Source organism: Schistocerca gregaria, chromosome 8, assembly GCF_023897955.1.
Source record: "Schistocerca gregaria isolate iqSchGreg1 chromosome 8, iqSchGreg1.2, whole genome shotgun sequence".
Taxonomy (NCBI): domain Eukaryota; kingdom Metazoa; phylum Arthropoda; class Insecta; order Orthoptera; family Acrididae; genus Schistocerca; species Schistocerca gregaria.
The window spans coordinates 200,745,028-200,757,513 of NC_064927.1; the positions used below are offsets into that span (position 1 = coordinate 200,745,028).

General features: G+C 42.6%; 1 protein-coding gene across 1 annotated transcript in view; it reads left to right on the plus strand.

Moving 5' to 3' along the window:
* LOC126285109 (uncharacterized) overlaps nt 1-12,486 on the plus strand; it is a 258,049-nt gene that overhangs the window by 159,930 nt on the left and 85,633 nt on the right. The gene's annotated exons all lie outside the window — the stretch shown is intronic.

A 12,486-nucleotide genomic window follows, 5' to 3' on the forward strand; every position in this document is an offset into this window, starting at 1 on the left:
TTGCAAGGAGTCCATTACTTGTTCTAGGGTGGCAGGTGCGTATATGAGGGGTTATGAAGTTGTTGGTGCACAATACAGGTGTCCTCCCTTGTGACAGAATTGTTCGGAACTCTAGGACATGTACACCTGCCCTCACATTCGAAAACCCAAAAAAATCTGGATATTGCACGATTATACAAGCAGGCCAAGTGGAGACTCACAATGAAGCCCCTATCAAACTCAGTCAAGTGCTGATAGCGCAGTCTCTCACGAGTACGCGGTACCTCACTGTTCTTCACAGTAATCCCTAAACATCTGGCGCTGCTCACCCCTTATATACTCTACGAGATCTGGTAACAATACTGAACACCACTAATGCACTTTGATAGCCGTTCTACAAGTCACAGAGAATTTCAAACCTAATTGTTTTCATATTCACCGACGGCACATACGTGTGCGAAGTGTTACTGACATCCGATCACCATTCTGAGTACCTCACCTTTTCGTCAAGCCGTGTATTTTCAAGAGGCAGACTCTTACATCGAGATGTGAAGACAGCGAGCCACAGTACCGCATTATTTGATTGACCCCACAGCTGTGCACTAGTCAACTGATTCCAACGGAAGCAACCGCTTGCACTTATTTTCATAAGTTTTCGAGGGAAGCTTACCTCGAGATGTGAAGAAGACGAGCCACAGTACCGCATTATTTGATTGACCCAACAGCTGTGCATTAATCAACTGATGCCAGAGGAAGCAACCGCTTGCACTCATTTTTATAACTGGTGACTTTTCACAGCGATCTATATCCGTGTTATGTATCTCTACAAATAAAACATGAAAATATTATTATAAATGAAAAATGATTGCCAGCCGGAGTGGCCGAGCGGTTCTAGGCGCTACAGTCTGGAACCGCGCTACCGCTACGGTCGCAGGTTCGAATCCTGCCCCGGGCATGGATGTGTTTGATGTCCTTAATTTAGTTAGGTTTAAGTAGTTCTAAGTTCTAGGGGACTGATGATCTCAGATGTTAAGTCCCACAATGCTCAGATCCATTTTTTTAAATAATGATTGCCAGGTACTAACAACCTAGGCTTAAGAATATTGTATCAGATGATAAAGAAATAATAATGAGAATGAGGAAGTTTTCATGTGCGTGTTATTCGGAGTGTCCATATGTACAAGGGCGTGCTGAAAAGTTTGTGCTTCCCAAATTTTATGTGCAAACTATTAAAGCTGTTTAAATAAAACAGACGTTATTAACATTTTAAATCCTTGTTCTTCATGTCTACATATTTATTAAACAACACAATCACTTAGACGACGAACTCATTTCCCTCAACTAGAGATCAGTTTCTTGACACTGGAATGCAGAATTTTTGACCTTACGAACTTCCAGCACGCTGCAAGCGAAAAATAGGTCTGCAACGTCTCTTGCAATTGAAATAAATGTTTGTAGTTCCGTCATAAGTTGCAACTTAAGATGGAGCTACAACCATTTATTTCGCCGGCCGCGGTGGCCTCGCGGTTCTAGGCGCGCAGTCCGGAACCGTGCGACTGCTACGGTCGCAGGTTCGAGTCCTGCCTCGGGCATGGATGTGTGTGATATACTTAGGTTAGTTAGGTTTAAGTAGTTCTAAGTTCTAGGGGACTAATGACCACAGCAGTTGCGTCCCATAGTGCTCAGAGCCATTTGAACCATTTTTGAACCATTTATTTCAAGTTTTATTTTGCTGTCGGAGCCACAACCTCACCTCTTGCACCGCCTCTTGCACCGCTTCATCGCTACCAAAGTAAAGGGTTTTTTTAAGTTTTGCAAGCAGATGAGAATCGGGTGGTGCCAAGTGAGACTGTATAGAGGTTAATCGGTGACAGTGAACCCAGAGCGTCGAATTGTTCCAGATGTCGCAGCGCTAGTGTGTGGTCTGGCACTGTCAAGCTGAAGAAGCTCTTCGAATTCTAAACTCGATTACAGCACGCTGTTTGTCACGCACCGACATAGTCACGTTACACGCCATTGTTCGGGGTCCTCTAGGGTCAGAGGGCTGCATATACAGTATGTAGACATGAAGAATAACTATGCAAAGTATTAATAACGTTTGTTCTATGTAAAAAGCTTTAAGATTTTTCGCATAAAAAGTCAGCTCGTGGTCGTGAGGTAGCGTTCTCGCTTCCCGCGAACGGGTTCCCGGGTTCGATTCTCGGCGGGGTCAGGGATTTTCTCTGCTTCGTGATGACTTGGTGTTGTATGTTGTCCTTAGGTTAGTTAGGTTTAAGTAGTTGTAAGTTCTAGGGGTCTGATGACCTCAGATGTTAAGTCCCATAGTGCTCAGAGCCATAAAAAGTCCGGAGGCGTTGCTTTTCAGCACGCTCTCGTAATTGAGAAGGAGAGTGAGTGGTACAAAAACATTTGTGTAAACATGTCGAATGAATATATAACCTGTAAACATAATAGCAGTGTAAAGTATGTAGTTGAGTAGTTGGAGCCGTGTGGAGTGGCAGCGCGGTTTGAGGCGCCATGTCACCGACTGCGCGGCCCCTCCCGCCGGAGATTCGAGTCCTCCCTCGGGCATGGGTTGTAAAGAAGCTTCTCTACTTCTAAAAAAAACTTTTTAAATAATAAAACATGACCTATACAAGGAATCTGATTAACCCTGTTAGTCGTGAACGAAAAAAAAGTTAGGTAATTCGTTACAATTATTATATAGATGCGATAAATCACTTTAACGGGGGCCAAATGAACAATTAAAGACAATATAATTCCAGTAAACCTGCAAAAGCAAAAACAAATTATTGTAGGGGCCTACAAAGACATCACGAACCTCCTAGATGCCCACGAAATACGTAATTTTGTTTTGAAGCTGACAGCCAATGAGAAAATAGGTGCAATTTTCAAGCAGTAATGGCGGACAGCATCAGCTGGTAATATGCGTAATTTTATGGTAGCTAACTTTACTACACAAAAAATAAAATATGTACTCCCTCCAAAAGAAGTTACAAACAAACATTAAAACTAAATTATAATGAGCAGCAAAATGTCTGAGAAGAATTTTGAAAGAAAATTATTAATTGAACATTAATTTGGCGGGTTTTCAACACTGTCAAAAAGGCGAAATAATTGAAAGAATATTTATTGGATCCAAACAAAATTGAGATATTGTGACAGTATTTTTAAAATAGTTGATTTAATTCCAATTGTCTTTAATGAGAGAGAGCGTAATAATTTCCTTTTAATTTCTTAACTGTTGCTGCAGGCAGTGCGATGACGTCACATGTGGTCCGCGCGGACGATGTGTGAAGTGCATCATGGTTCGTGGCGTGAAGATAATGATGAATGCTCCTGTTTCATTAATATTACAGTTACGGCGGTGGTCCACGTCTCCGTTGTAGTCGAATCCGCTGGCAGCACTGGCGCGACATTAATAGTTCCAGTGTGTTCGTTGTCGTTACGCGCGCGACGTTTTATTATTAAAAGTGTATTAATCACGCTGTGCTGGTAGGTCGGAATTATGCAATGTCTTTAGTATTTAATATATATATCCGGTTAATGCCAAAACTTCGCACAGTTCTTTCACCGTGTCACAGGAAAACAGTCACATGTGTTCATCACTATAACTGTCCGTTTAAACATCTGTTCGTCTTTAAGACAGTTTGGACGATATAATAAATGTTTCTTGATCAAATCACAGCACTGTTCTTTTACTTTTTTGGTTTGTTCCACTTTCACAGTTAGTGTATCCACATGACAACGGTGTCTGATTCATGGTTAATTGTCACAAGTTCACACAGTTTGTAAAATCGTCACCGCAAACACTCGATATACTTTTCAGGTTTTACTGTTCACTTAATAATACACGATCTCCTATTAACACAACGGACGCACTGTAATTAATTGTTCCTCCTCGTATCACCGTATTTCACGCCGAAATTTGCAACGTTTTTCACCCGCGAACCGACCATGATACAACAACAACTCGCACGCTCTCTATCGATAGTCGTTCGCTCTCTCTCTCTCTGACAGTACTTCTAGCCTAACCAAAGATTTACAAAGCACATAGAAACAGAACATCCATATTAGTACAATATAAAATATAAAACAGTAGCAAAATGAATGAAGAAACAGTGTGTCGTATTAACAAATAAAGAATAGTTTAAATAAATGATGCATACTTACTATGACAAGGTAATGCACAAAAGAAGAAAAATATTATCGACTTTTGGGGAAAGCAATATCTTTACAGGGTGTGTGTGTGTTGTTCTTAGCATAAGTTAGTTTAAGTAGTGTGTAATTCTAGGGACCTATGACCTAAGCAGTTTGGTCCCTTAGGAATTCACACACATTTGAGTAGTTAGAGGTTAAATAAACAAAATAAAAAGTTATTCTCTTTACTTCAGTTACTGCCAGTTTTTCAGCTGTCGATAGAGCAAAGCTCATCTCCCATACTACTTTTAGTGTCTCATTTCCTAATCCAGTTACCTCAGAAGCACCTCATTCAACTCTACTACATTAATTTTGTTCTAAATTTGTTGATGTGCATCTAATAACTGTGAATGTTATGGCTGTAACACCAATATCGATGTTACTTATACATATGACATGCAACTTGTTTGTCTGTTTATATTTATTGTGACTTCTGTATACCCAACCTATTTGATGTAAATGCATGTGAATGTTTTACTCACCATTTACAGGACTTTATGCCAATATAATGAATCTATGGACGTAATTTTAAAAATAATGTCCTATAAAAGAATGGAAATGTTAAAACTTTGCTTTTAATACTGCATAGGAAAAGTAGGTTTGCAATCATGTAAAAGTTAGAGGCAGGTCCCTTCACAACGAAACTTCCTTGGCTGAAACAGATAAGGTGGAATTGGCAGTCGAACTGCAAGGTTCCATTGTGAGAGAAGTCAGTCGATGACTAGCAGGCAAAGCGTTCGCATATTTCCAACGGAACCAAGAAGAGCAACAAAAATTATTTAATATGGAGCTTCAGATGTGGAAGTAACATTACTTGCATATATCTTGCTCCTTGGGACTACAAATAACAATCAGTAAAAGCAATGTAATTATCTGAAAATCTTTTTAATGACAGCGTTTTCCAATAAGTGAACTGAGAAAAGAACTTCATGTCGAAGTTAGTGGCGCTCTATCACAAGCATATACATATTTTACTTGTAATGATCATTACTTTGGTGCTTTATTATGCAGATAGTAAGTCTTATTGAGTCAGTGGTTCCAGAAACGGTTAATATCCTACCTCGTTGTTCATGCCAAATTACTGTTACATTGCTTACTAAAGAATACTATTGTCCCCTGTCTTATTTGCAGAACAGGATTTCAGTATCAAGTATAGACAATCACAATAGTTAACTTTCTTTATGAACAGGGCTAGGACTTGGTACAGCTTTGCCTAATTCGTCTGGCGACCATTCTCTTTTACGTAATTGCAGTTTACTTATAAGTGATACAATCTTGTCTCGAGTCCCGTTCGCTCTACTGTTGCTTCCTTTCGAGAAACGAAAAAAGTCCGATACTTTCAGTCATGCACGATCATGGTGAAATTAAAATCCTTTCATAGTATTAACATTATCGGTCCACTGCTAATTTAATAGTAGGCGGTAATGCTATATTTGGCTTTTCCCGTGACATGCTTACGAGTATCGTAAGGAGAGACTGTTATATGGTCTTAAGGACGAGGAGTGGTATGATGCATGTCTCCACGCTAGTCTGTGCTATGCAAGCCTCTCTATCCCTGCATTTCTACTTTACCCTCCATCCATTTGAACTTGCTTACTGCAGTCAGTCATTGGTCTCCTTCTACAATTTCTATCTCCCACTCTTCACTTCGTTACGAAATTGAGGATTCCTCCATGGTTCAAGAGGTGTCACATCAAACGACCCTTTCTTTTATCCGTTTGTGCCATAAAACACTGTTCTCCCTAATTCTACTTAGTAGATTGCCGTTAGTTATTCGATCGCTCATCTCATCTTCAGCATTTCTCTGTGGCAACACATTTTGAAAGAATCTATTCTCTTTTCATCAATACTGCTTGTCACTCATGTGTCACTTCTGTGCAGGGCTACAGCCCAGTCAGTGACTTCTGAAATAATTCCTAACATTCAAATTAGTGTTAGGCGTTAACAGAGTTCTCATTTTCAGAAACCCTTTTCTTACCGTCGCCATTCTGTATTTTATATCTGCCTCACTTCGCCCCTCCTCAGTTATTTTGCTGTCCAGTCGGCCAACACATCAATTGCTTTTGGAGTACCATTGCCTACTCTAACTCCCCCACCACCATCCGCTTTGAGTCAACTGCATTCGTGTGATCTTCCAAATTCTCTGCAGTCTCTGACCGAAACACAATGGCATCGGCCAAACCTAAAGTTCTATTTCTGCACTCCACAAGCCACCTTACTATGTTTAGTGGCGTGTTCTTTGTTCTGGTACCACTACCTTTTTGCTGTATTTTTCATCCTTACCTGCTCCATTTGCGAATGTAGCTTGTGAAAAATTATTTCGGTGAACCTTCTTTCTAGCCACAATTTCTTAGATTTTTTCTGGTTTCTGACATTTCACTGTAGGCATGTGATGGGGAGCAATATGTCTCCTGACAGTTCCTGGAACGTATCATCTCGTAGTTTCAGAAGCAAACCTGTGCGTATTGCGCAAGATCTCTATTGCATCGTCTGTCACTGGATTTTGTTAAAAATCTCAGTAACGCTCTAACGCTGACTAAAGAATCACGGGAAACTCTGATCAAGAAACCACCTTAAGAACCATCTATGGAGCAACTAAATGGTTCTAGATCGAAAAAGAAACACGGAAAGATTGTATATTGTCACATAATTTGTTCAATGTATATGCAGAGCATATTATGAGGAATGCTGCATTAGATGAAGAATGAATCGGAATTAAAATAGGCTGGACGAATATAAATAACGTTAGGTATGCAAAGGACACCTTCGTATTTACGAGGCGCAATGATTGTTGCATAAAATTTCTGGCGTTCAGTTCTTCTTCTGACATCTCGGCTGTATACCGTCCAGCCATCTTCAGGCTGAGCCTAGGTTACTGACGCTCCAGCACTTGCTCCGTCCTTTGAAATCCGCGGACCGCTCCACTGCGCATGCGCCCACAGATACATGATGCGTCAGAGACGTTGATCAGAGGCAAAGAGATATTACATATTCATAGAATTAGATCTATGGCTGCGCGGTCGATCGACGCGGTGATATCGGTGTACCACTGTGAGCTGCACTGTCCTGACGTCTTTAAGAGATCATTACAAAAAGTGCCAGATTCCGTGATTGGTCTAAGCTGAAACCGCTCCCTCTTTTAATTAAAAACAGTAGAGATAGCAGCTTTAGCTTGAACGAGTCATGGACTCCGGCACTGTTTGTAAATGACGCAGGAGTTGTCGTTCGATGATGTCCGATGTGTGGTCGACTGGAGACTTAGTGATCGAGCAGGCCAAGGCAAAATGCCGAGACTCCGTAGCAACAGCGGTATGTGGCCGCGCGTTATCATGTTGGAAAACACCCCCTGGCATGTTGTTCATGAATGGGAACACAGCAGGTCGAATCACGAGATTTGCAGTCAGGATGCGTGGGATAACCACGAGAGTGCTCCTGCTCTCATACGAAGTCGCACCCCAGACCATAACTCCAGATGTAAGTCCAATGTGTCTAGCATGCAGACACGTCGGTAGCAGGCCCTCAACTGGTCTCCTTGTAACCAACACACAGCCATATCACTGGCACCGAGGCAGAACCAGCTTTTATCAGAAAACGCAAGAGACCTTCAACCTGCCTTCCAATCTTCTCTCGCTTGACGCCACTGCAGTCGCAAACGGTTGTTCAAATGACTCTGAGCACTATGGGACTTAACTTCTGAGGTCATCAGTCCCCTAGAACGTAGAACTACTTAAACCTAACTAACCTATGACACACATCCGTGCCCGAGGCAGGATTCGAACCTGTGACCGTAGCGGTCGCGCGGTTCCAAACTGTAGCGCCTAGAACCGCTAGGCCACACAGGCCCGCCGCAAACGGTTGTGGTTTCGGGTCAGCGGACTGCACGCTACGGGGCGTCTGACTCGATGGTCTCCTTGAAGTAACAGATTTATAACAGTTCGTTGCGCCACTGTAGTGCCAACTGCTGCTCAGATTTCTGCTGCAGATTGCGGGCTTCCAAATAAAATTAAATGATGTGTGGCGTGGTGGCCCTCAGCTACGCACCCTCTGACTCAGAGTTGAAATATTAAAAGTTTTGGCTGGTTTCATTGTCTAGGAGCTTGGATAGGTAGTTACCGCATTACAAGGGAAATACTGCTGATTCTACACTACACAATATGAACATGCACATGAATCGAATGGCCTAAGGTTCCTATCACTCGGCAATTGCGAATTTTGAACGTGACATACACATTTATAAATGAAAGATAGCAATTAAATAAAATCTTCAGGTACTATTTTAACGACTCTACATGATGAGTACGATAACAGAAGTACTTTTGAGAATTCCGTATATTTTTTGCAAAGCTTTTAATGGTGTCGATGGTCCAGCAGTTAAATAAAATATAAGTTGAATAACAGGGAAACAATGTAATTAGTTATGAACGACAACATAGTTCGCGAGTTATTCACTTCTGAACACATACTTCACTGCAGAAACCACGGAAATCTCACAAGTTCACATGTCAGCACTCCGAAGTATTTCTATCCCTCGCGACCACATGCAAACCCCTCCACTCTCCAAATCTGTTCCCCGCGACTGTGCCTCCGTAATGCCCAGCTCCGTCCCGTGTCCTATCCCGTACTGTCCGTGTCCTGTGCCGTCCTGCTCAGAACTCTTCTGCCGCTTCCATCCAGTCTGTGGTTGGCTAGAGCGCTCGCGCCCTGTCTTCGAGCCAACGCAACCAAACAAACATAATGAAACACATTCTAAATACTGGATTTACATTTAAATAACTTGAAATTAAATAAATATTCCTACGGCTGGACCATAAACACGCTCTAACACACATTATTAGATACACGCACAAATTAAATGAACATATGTCAAAGGAACAGAACAAGAGATAGGCCTGTAGTCTAATGTCTCTGTGCTTTCTAAAACACAGTAAATATTTAACCAATTTCTTCATGTATAGTATATATAGGATATAAACAAAGACATAGACGAATAAATATATTTATAAGTATGCTGCTATCTTTTTTCGTGTCACTGTCGAGTACTTATGGCCTGATGTGATGGATAGTAATCGGCCATTTTGACCTCCAATACCTCATGTACTATTCAAGTTACATGCCTGTGATTTATACTAATTTAGGTTTACGCTAATAGCTTTCTAAAGACACGTCGACCGACAAAATCGGGTAAACCGTTTAGATTTTGGAAATTTGTTGCTGGGTGTTACTTGTCTAATTTACAATCAGATACAAAACTATAAACTAATAAAGATATTTAAAAACTAATTGCACCATCAGAATCATCGTGCAAATAATACTAGAGTACATGTCTGTTTTTGAAGTATCATGATTCCTCTCGCTACTAAAAATGGCTCTGAGCACTATGGGACTCAACATCAATTGTCATCAGTCCCCTAGAATTTAAAACTACTTAAACCTAACTAACCTAAGGACATCACACAACACCCAACCATCACGAGTCCGAGAAAATCCCTGACCCCACCGGGAATCGAACCCGGGAACTCGGGCGTGGAAAGCGAGAACGCTACCGCACGATCACGAGATGCGCGCTACAATTAATTTCTATATGAACTGTGAAATGTCTGCCATTATGGTCTCACAAAGTTCGGCGTCTTTGGCCCTCCCGGCGTACAAGTCTCTTTCAGCGACATAGCGTCACCAAGGAATTGCCAGCCACGTGCTCGATGGACCACGTGGTCCGGCCGTTGTGCAGCATCACGCGCTTGCTAACGAGCAGCGGCTTGCCGAGCGGCCCGAGCGGTGGCCGCCAACTCTGAACTTAGAATATTTCCAGGGCGCCACAACTCGCCCGTTACCTCACAAGACATAGTACGATGCGCAGAGCGTTCGCCGAACTCGATGGGCTTCCTTCACGGCACTGCGACGTGGCCGTCCGGAGCCCGGTCTTCCTGCGACTGTACATTCTCGTTACCGCCCCTGTATCATGTACAGTGGCTATATTCCTACCCAGGCTTTCTGCAGTATCGCAGAAGAAAGATGCAGTTTCTTCGTAGCCCTGTTACACGACCTCATTCAAAAGCATCGATGTGTTGACAATTGCGCCTTTGTCGCCTTAAAGGCATTCTTGACTCTCATCAACTCAACACGACCAATCTCAAACTTAACTAACGCTCATGACCTTAACAGCTTTACAGCGCGTATTTAAAGCAAACCTGATTTGCATACTCATAATGGCTTTACTACTGCCAGTCTTATGCAGCTAGCGTGAAATTTGAAAAGGCGTCATCTTTCAGTAGAAACACGCCTTTCATTGAAGTCGTGCAATTCTTCTTTGGTGTTGCGTTTCTTTTGTACAGGTGTGGGACGTGGACCATAAAAAGGTGGAACATCATGTAATAGATTTCTGTGAATTGTGATGTTGCAGAGAACTCCTTAGAATTCGATGTATTGCAAAGAGAGCGAATTGGTCAGTATTACAGATTGTTCTAGGATGGCCTGATGCTGCAGCAAAAACTGATCTACTTTGGACAGATGATTCGGTGGAAAAGACGTTAATGCTGGGGTAGATAGAATGAACAAGGAGAAGAGGGCGGCTGAAGATGAGATGGATTGACTGGATTACAAGTGGTAAGGTCTCCGATAAACAGTGTTGGGCGGAAGACATTGACGTTCTTCAGTTCATGGGGTCTCGGATGTGTAGAATCGGCCCAATAACGAGAAAGAGAGACCCGTTTAAGTCGTTTCAGATGCTTTCTCCGAGATATTTCGCATTAGTTTCTGTTTCCGTCGTAATCGAATAATAGTGGATTTACTTGCTTATAAACACAGTACCAACAAAAATGTACAGACAGCCCTATGTTACGCGAAACTGGCCACTGTACGTCACTGAAGGTGCACCCGCTAGTATATAGGCAGACAGGAAATATTGCGGTGCCAGTAGAAGCAGAATGGGGTGACCAGGAGACCTCAGTGAGTGCGAACGTGGACTAGTAATTGGATGTTACCTGAGTAAGTAGGAAATCCATTCCAGACTTTTCAACCAGTCTAAGGCTCTCCAAGTTGACGATGACATGATTGTGGAGTGTAGACAGGAAGGAAGAACCACATCAAAGTCAGATCCAGGTATACGTCGCATTCTGACGGACAGTAGCCGTCCAATATTGCCGAGGGTACTTGTAATACGTCGCAAGAAATCAGCGGAACGAATCACTGACGTTAGGAGTGCTACCATTATTCCAGCTAGCACGGCGACTGTGAGCTTTGAGTACAACCGTCGAGAAGCTTCTCATAAGACAAACACATTTCTGCGGTCATGTCTAAAGGACGCATGAGGTGATCTAAAATGCGACGCCACCGTGGTTTATGTTTGGAAAAGAGTGAACTCTACATCTACATCCATACTCCGCAAGCCACCAGACGGTGTATGGTGGAGGGTACTTTGAGTACTGCCGGCCGCAGGGACCGAGCGGTTCTAGGCGCTACAGTATGGAACCGCGCGACCGCTACGGTCGCAGGTTCGAATCCAGCCTCGGGCATGGATGTGTGTGATGTCCTTAGGTTAGTTAGGTTTAAGTAGTACTAAGTTCTAGGGGACTGGTGAACTCAGAAGTTTAAGTTCCATAGTGCTCAGAGCCATTTGAACCTTTTTTTTTTTTTTTACCTCTATTGGTTCTCCCTTTTATTCCAGTCTCATATTGTTCGTGAAAAGAAAGATTGTTGTTATGCCTCTGTGTAGGCTCTAATCCCTGTGATTTTATCCTCATGGTATCTTCGCGAGATAGAGGGATGAATGACGCTATAGCCATGTACAATCCGATGGAAGTGTGTGAGTTTGGGTAAGGTCCGGAGAAGAGAACGTTACGTGGCGTCAGCTGTAGAGCCAAAAGTGAAATTTGGGGAAGACGCCGTTATGGTGTGAGAGATTTTTTTGTGGTTAAGATGTGGTCCCCTTAAGAAAAAGCTATCTGTAGCCGTGGAATGATATGAGAATATCTCACAGCACTGTGGACTGAGTATAGTAGAGGAACATTCCGAAGACGATAACTGCTTGTATTAGCAGGAGGATGCAGTCCGCCATAACGCAGCATGTGTGTGGCAAAAATTTGTGGAGAGTAACAGTTCTGAATCGGACTTTCCAACCCAGAGATCTGACCTGCCGTTCGGAAGAGTTAGGACGTCGAATTCGCTTCAGACTGCAGCGTCCCACATCTCTACCTTCTCAGGTTTCAGCCCTTGAGCAAGAATGGGCGGCCATTCCTTCACAGAGAGTTACAGACGCCTCCTTGAAAGTGTTTCCAGCAGAGTTCAAGCCGTGGTAAATGCGAAGGGAGG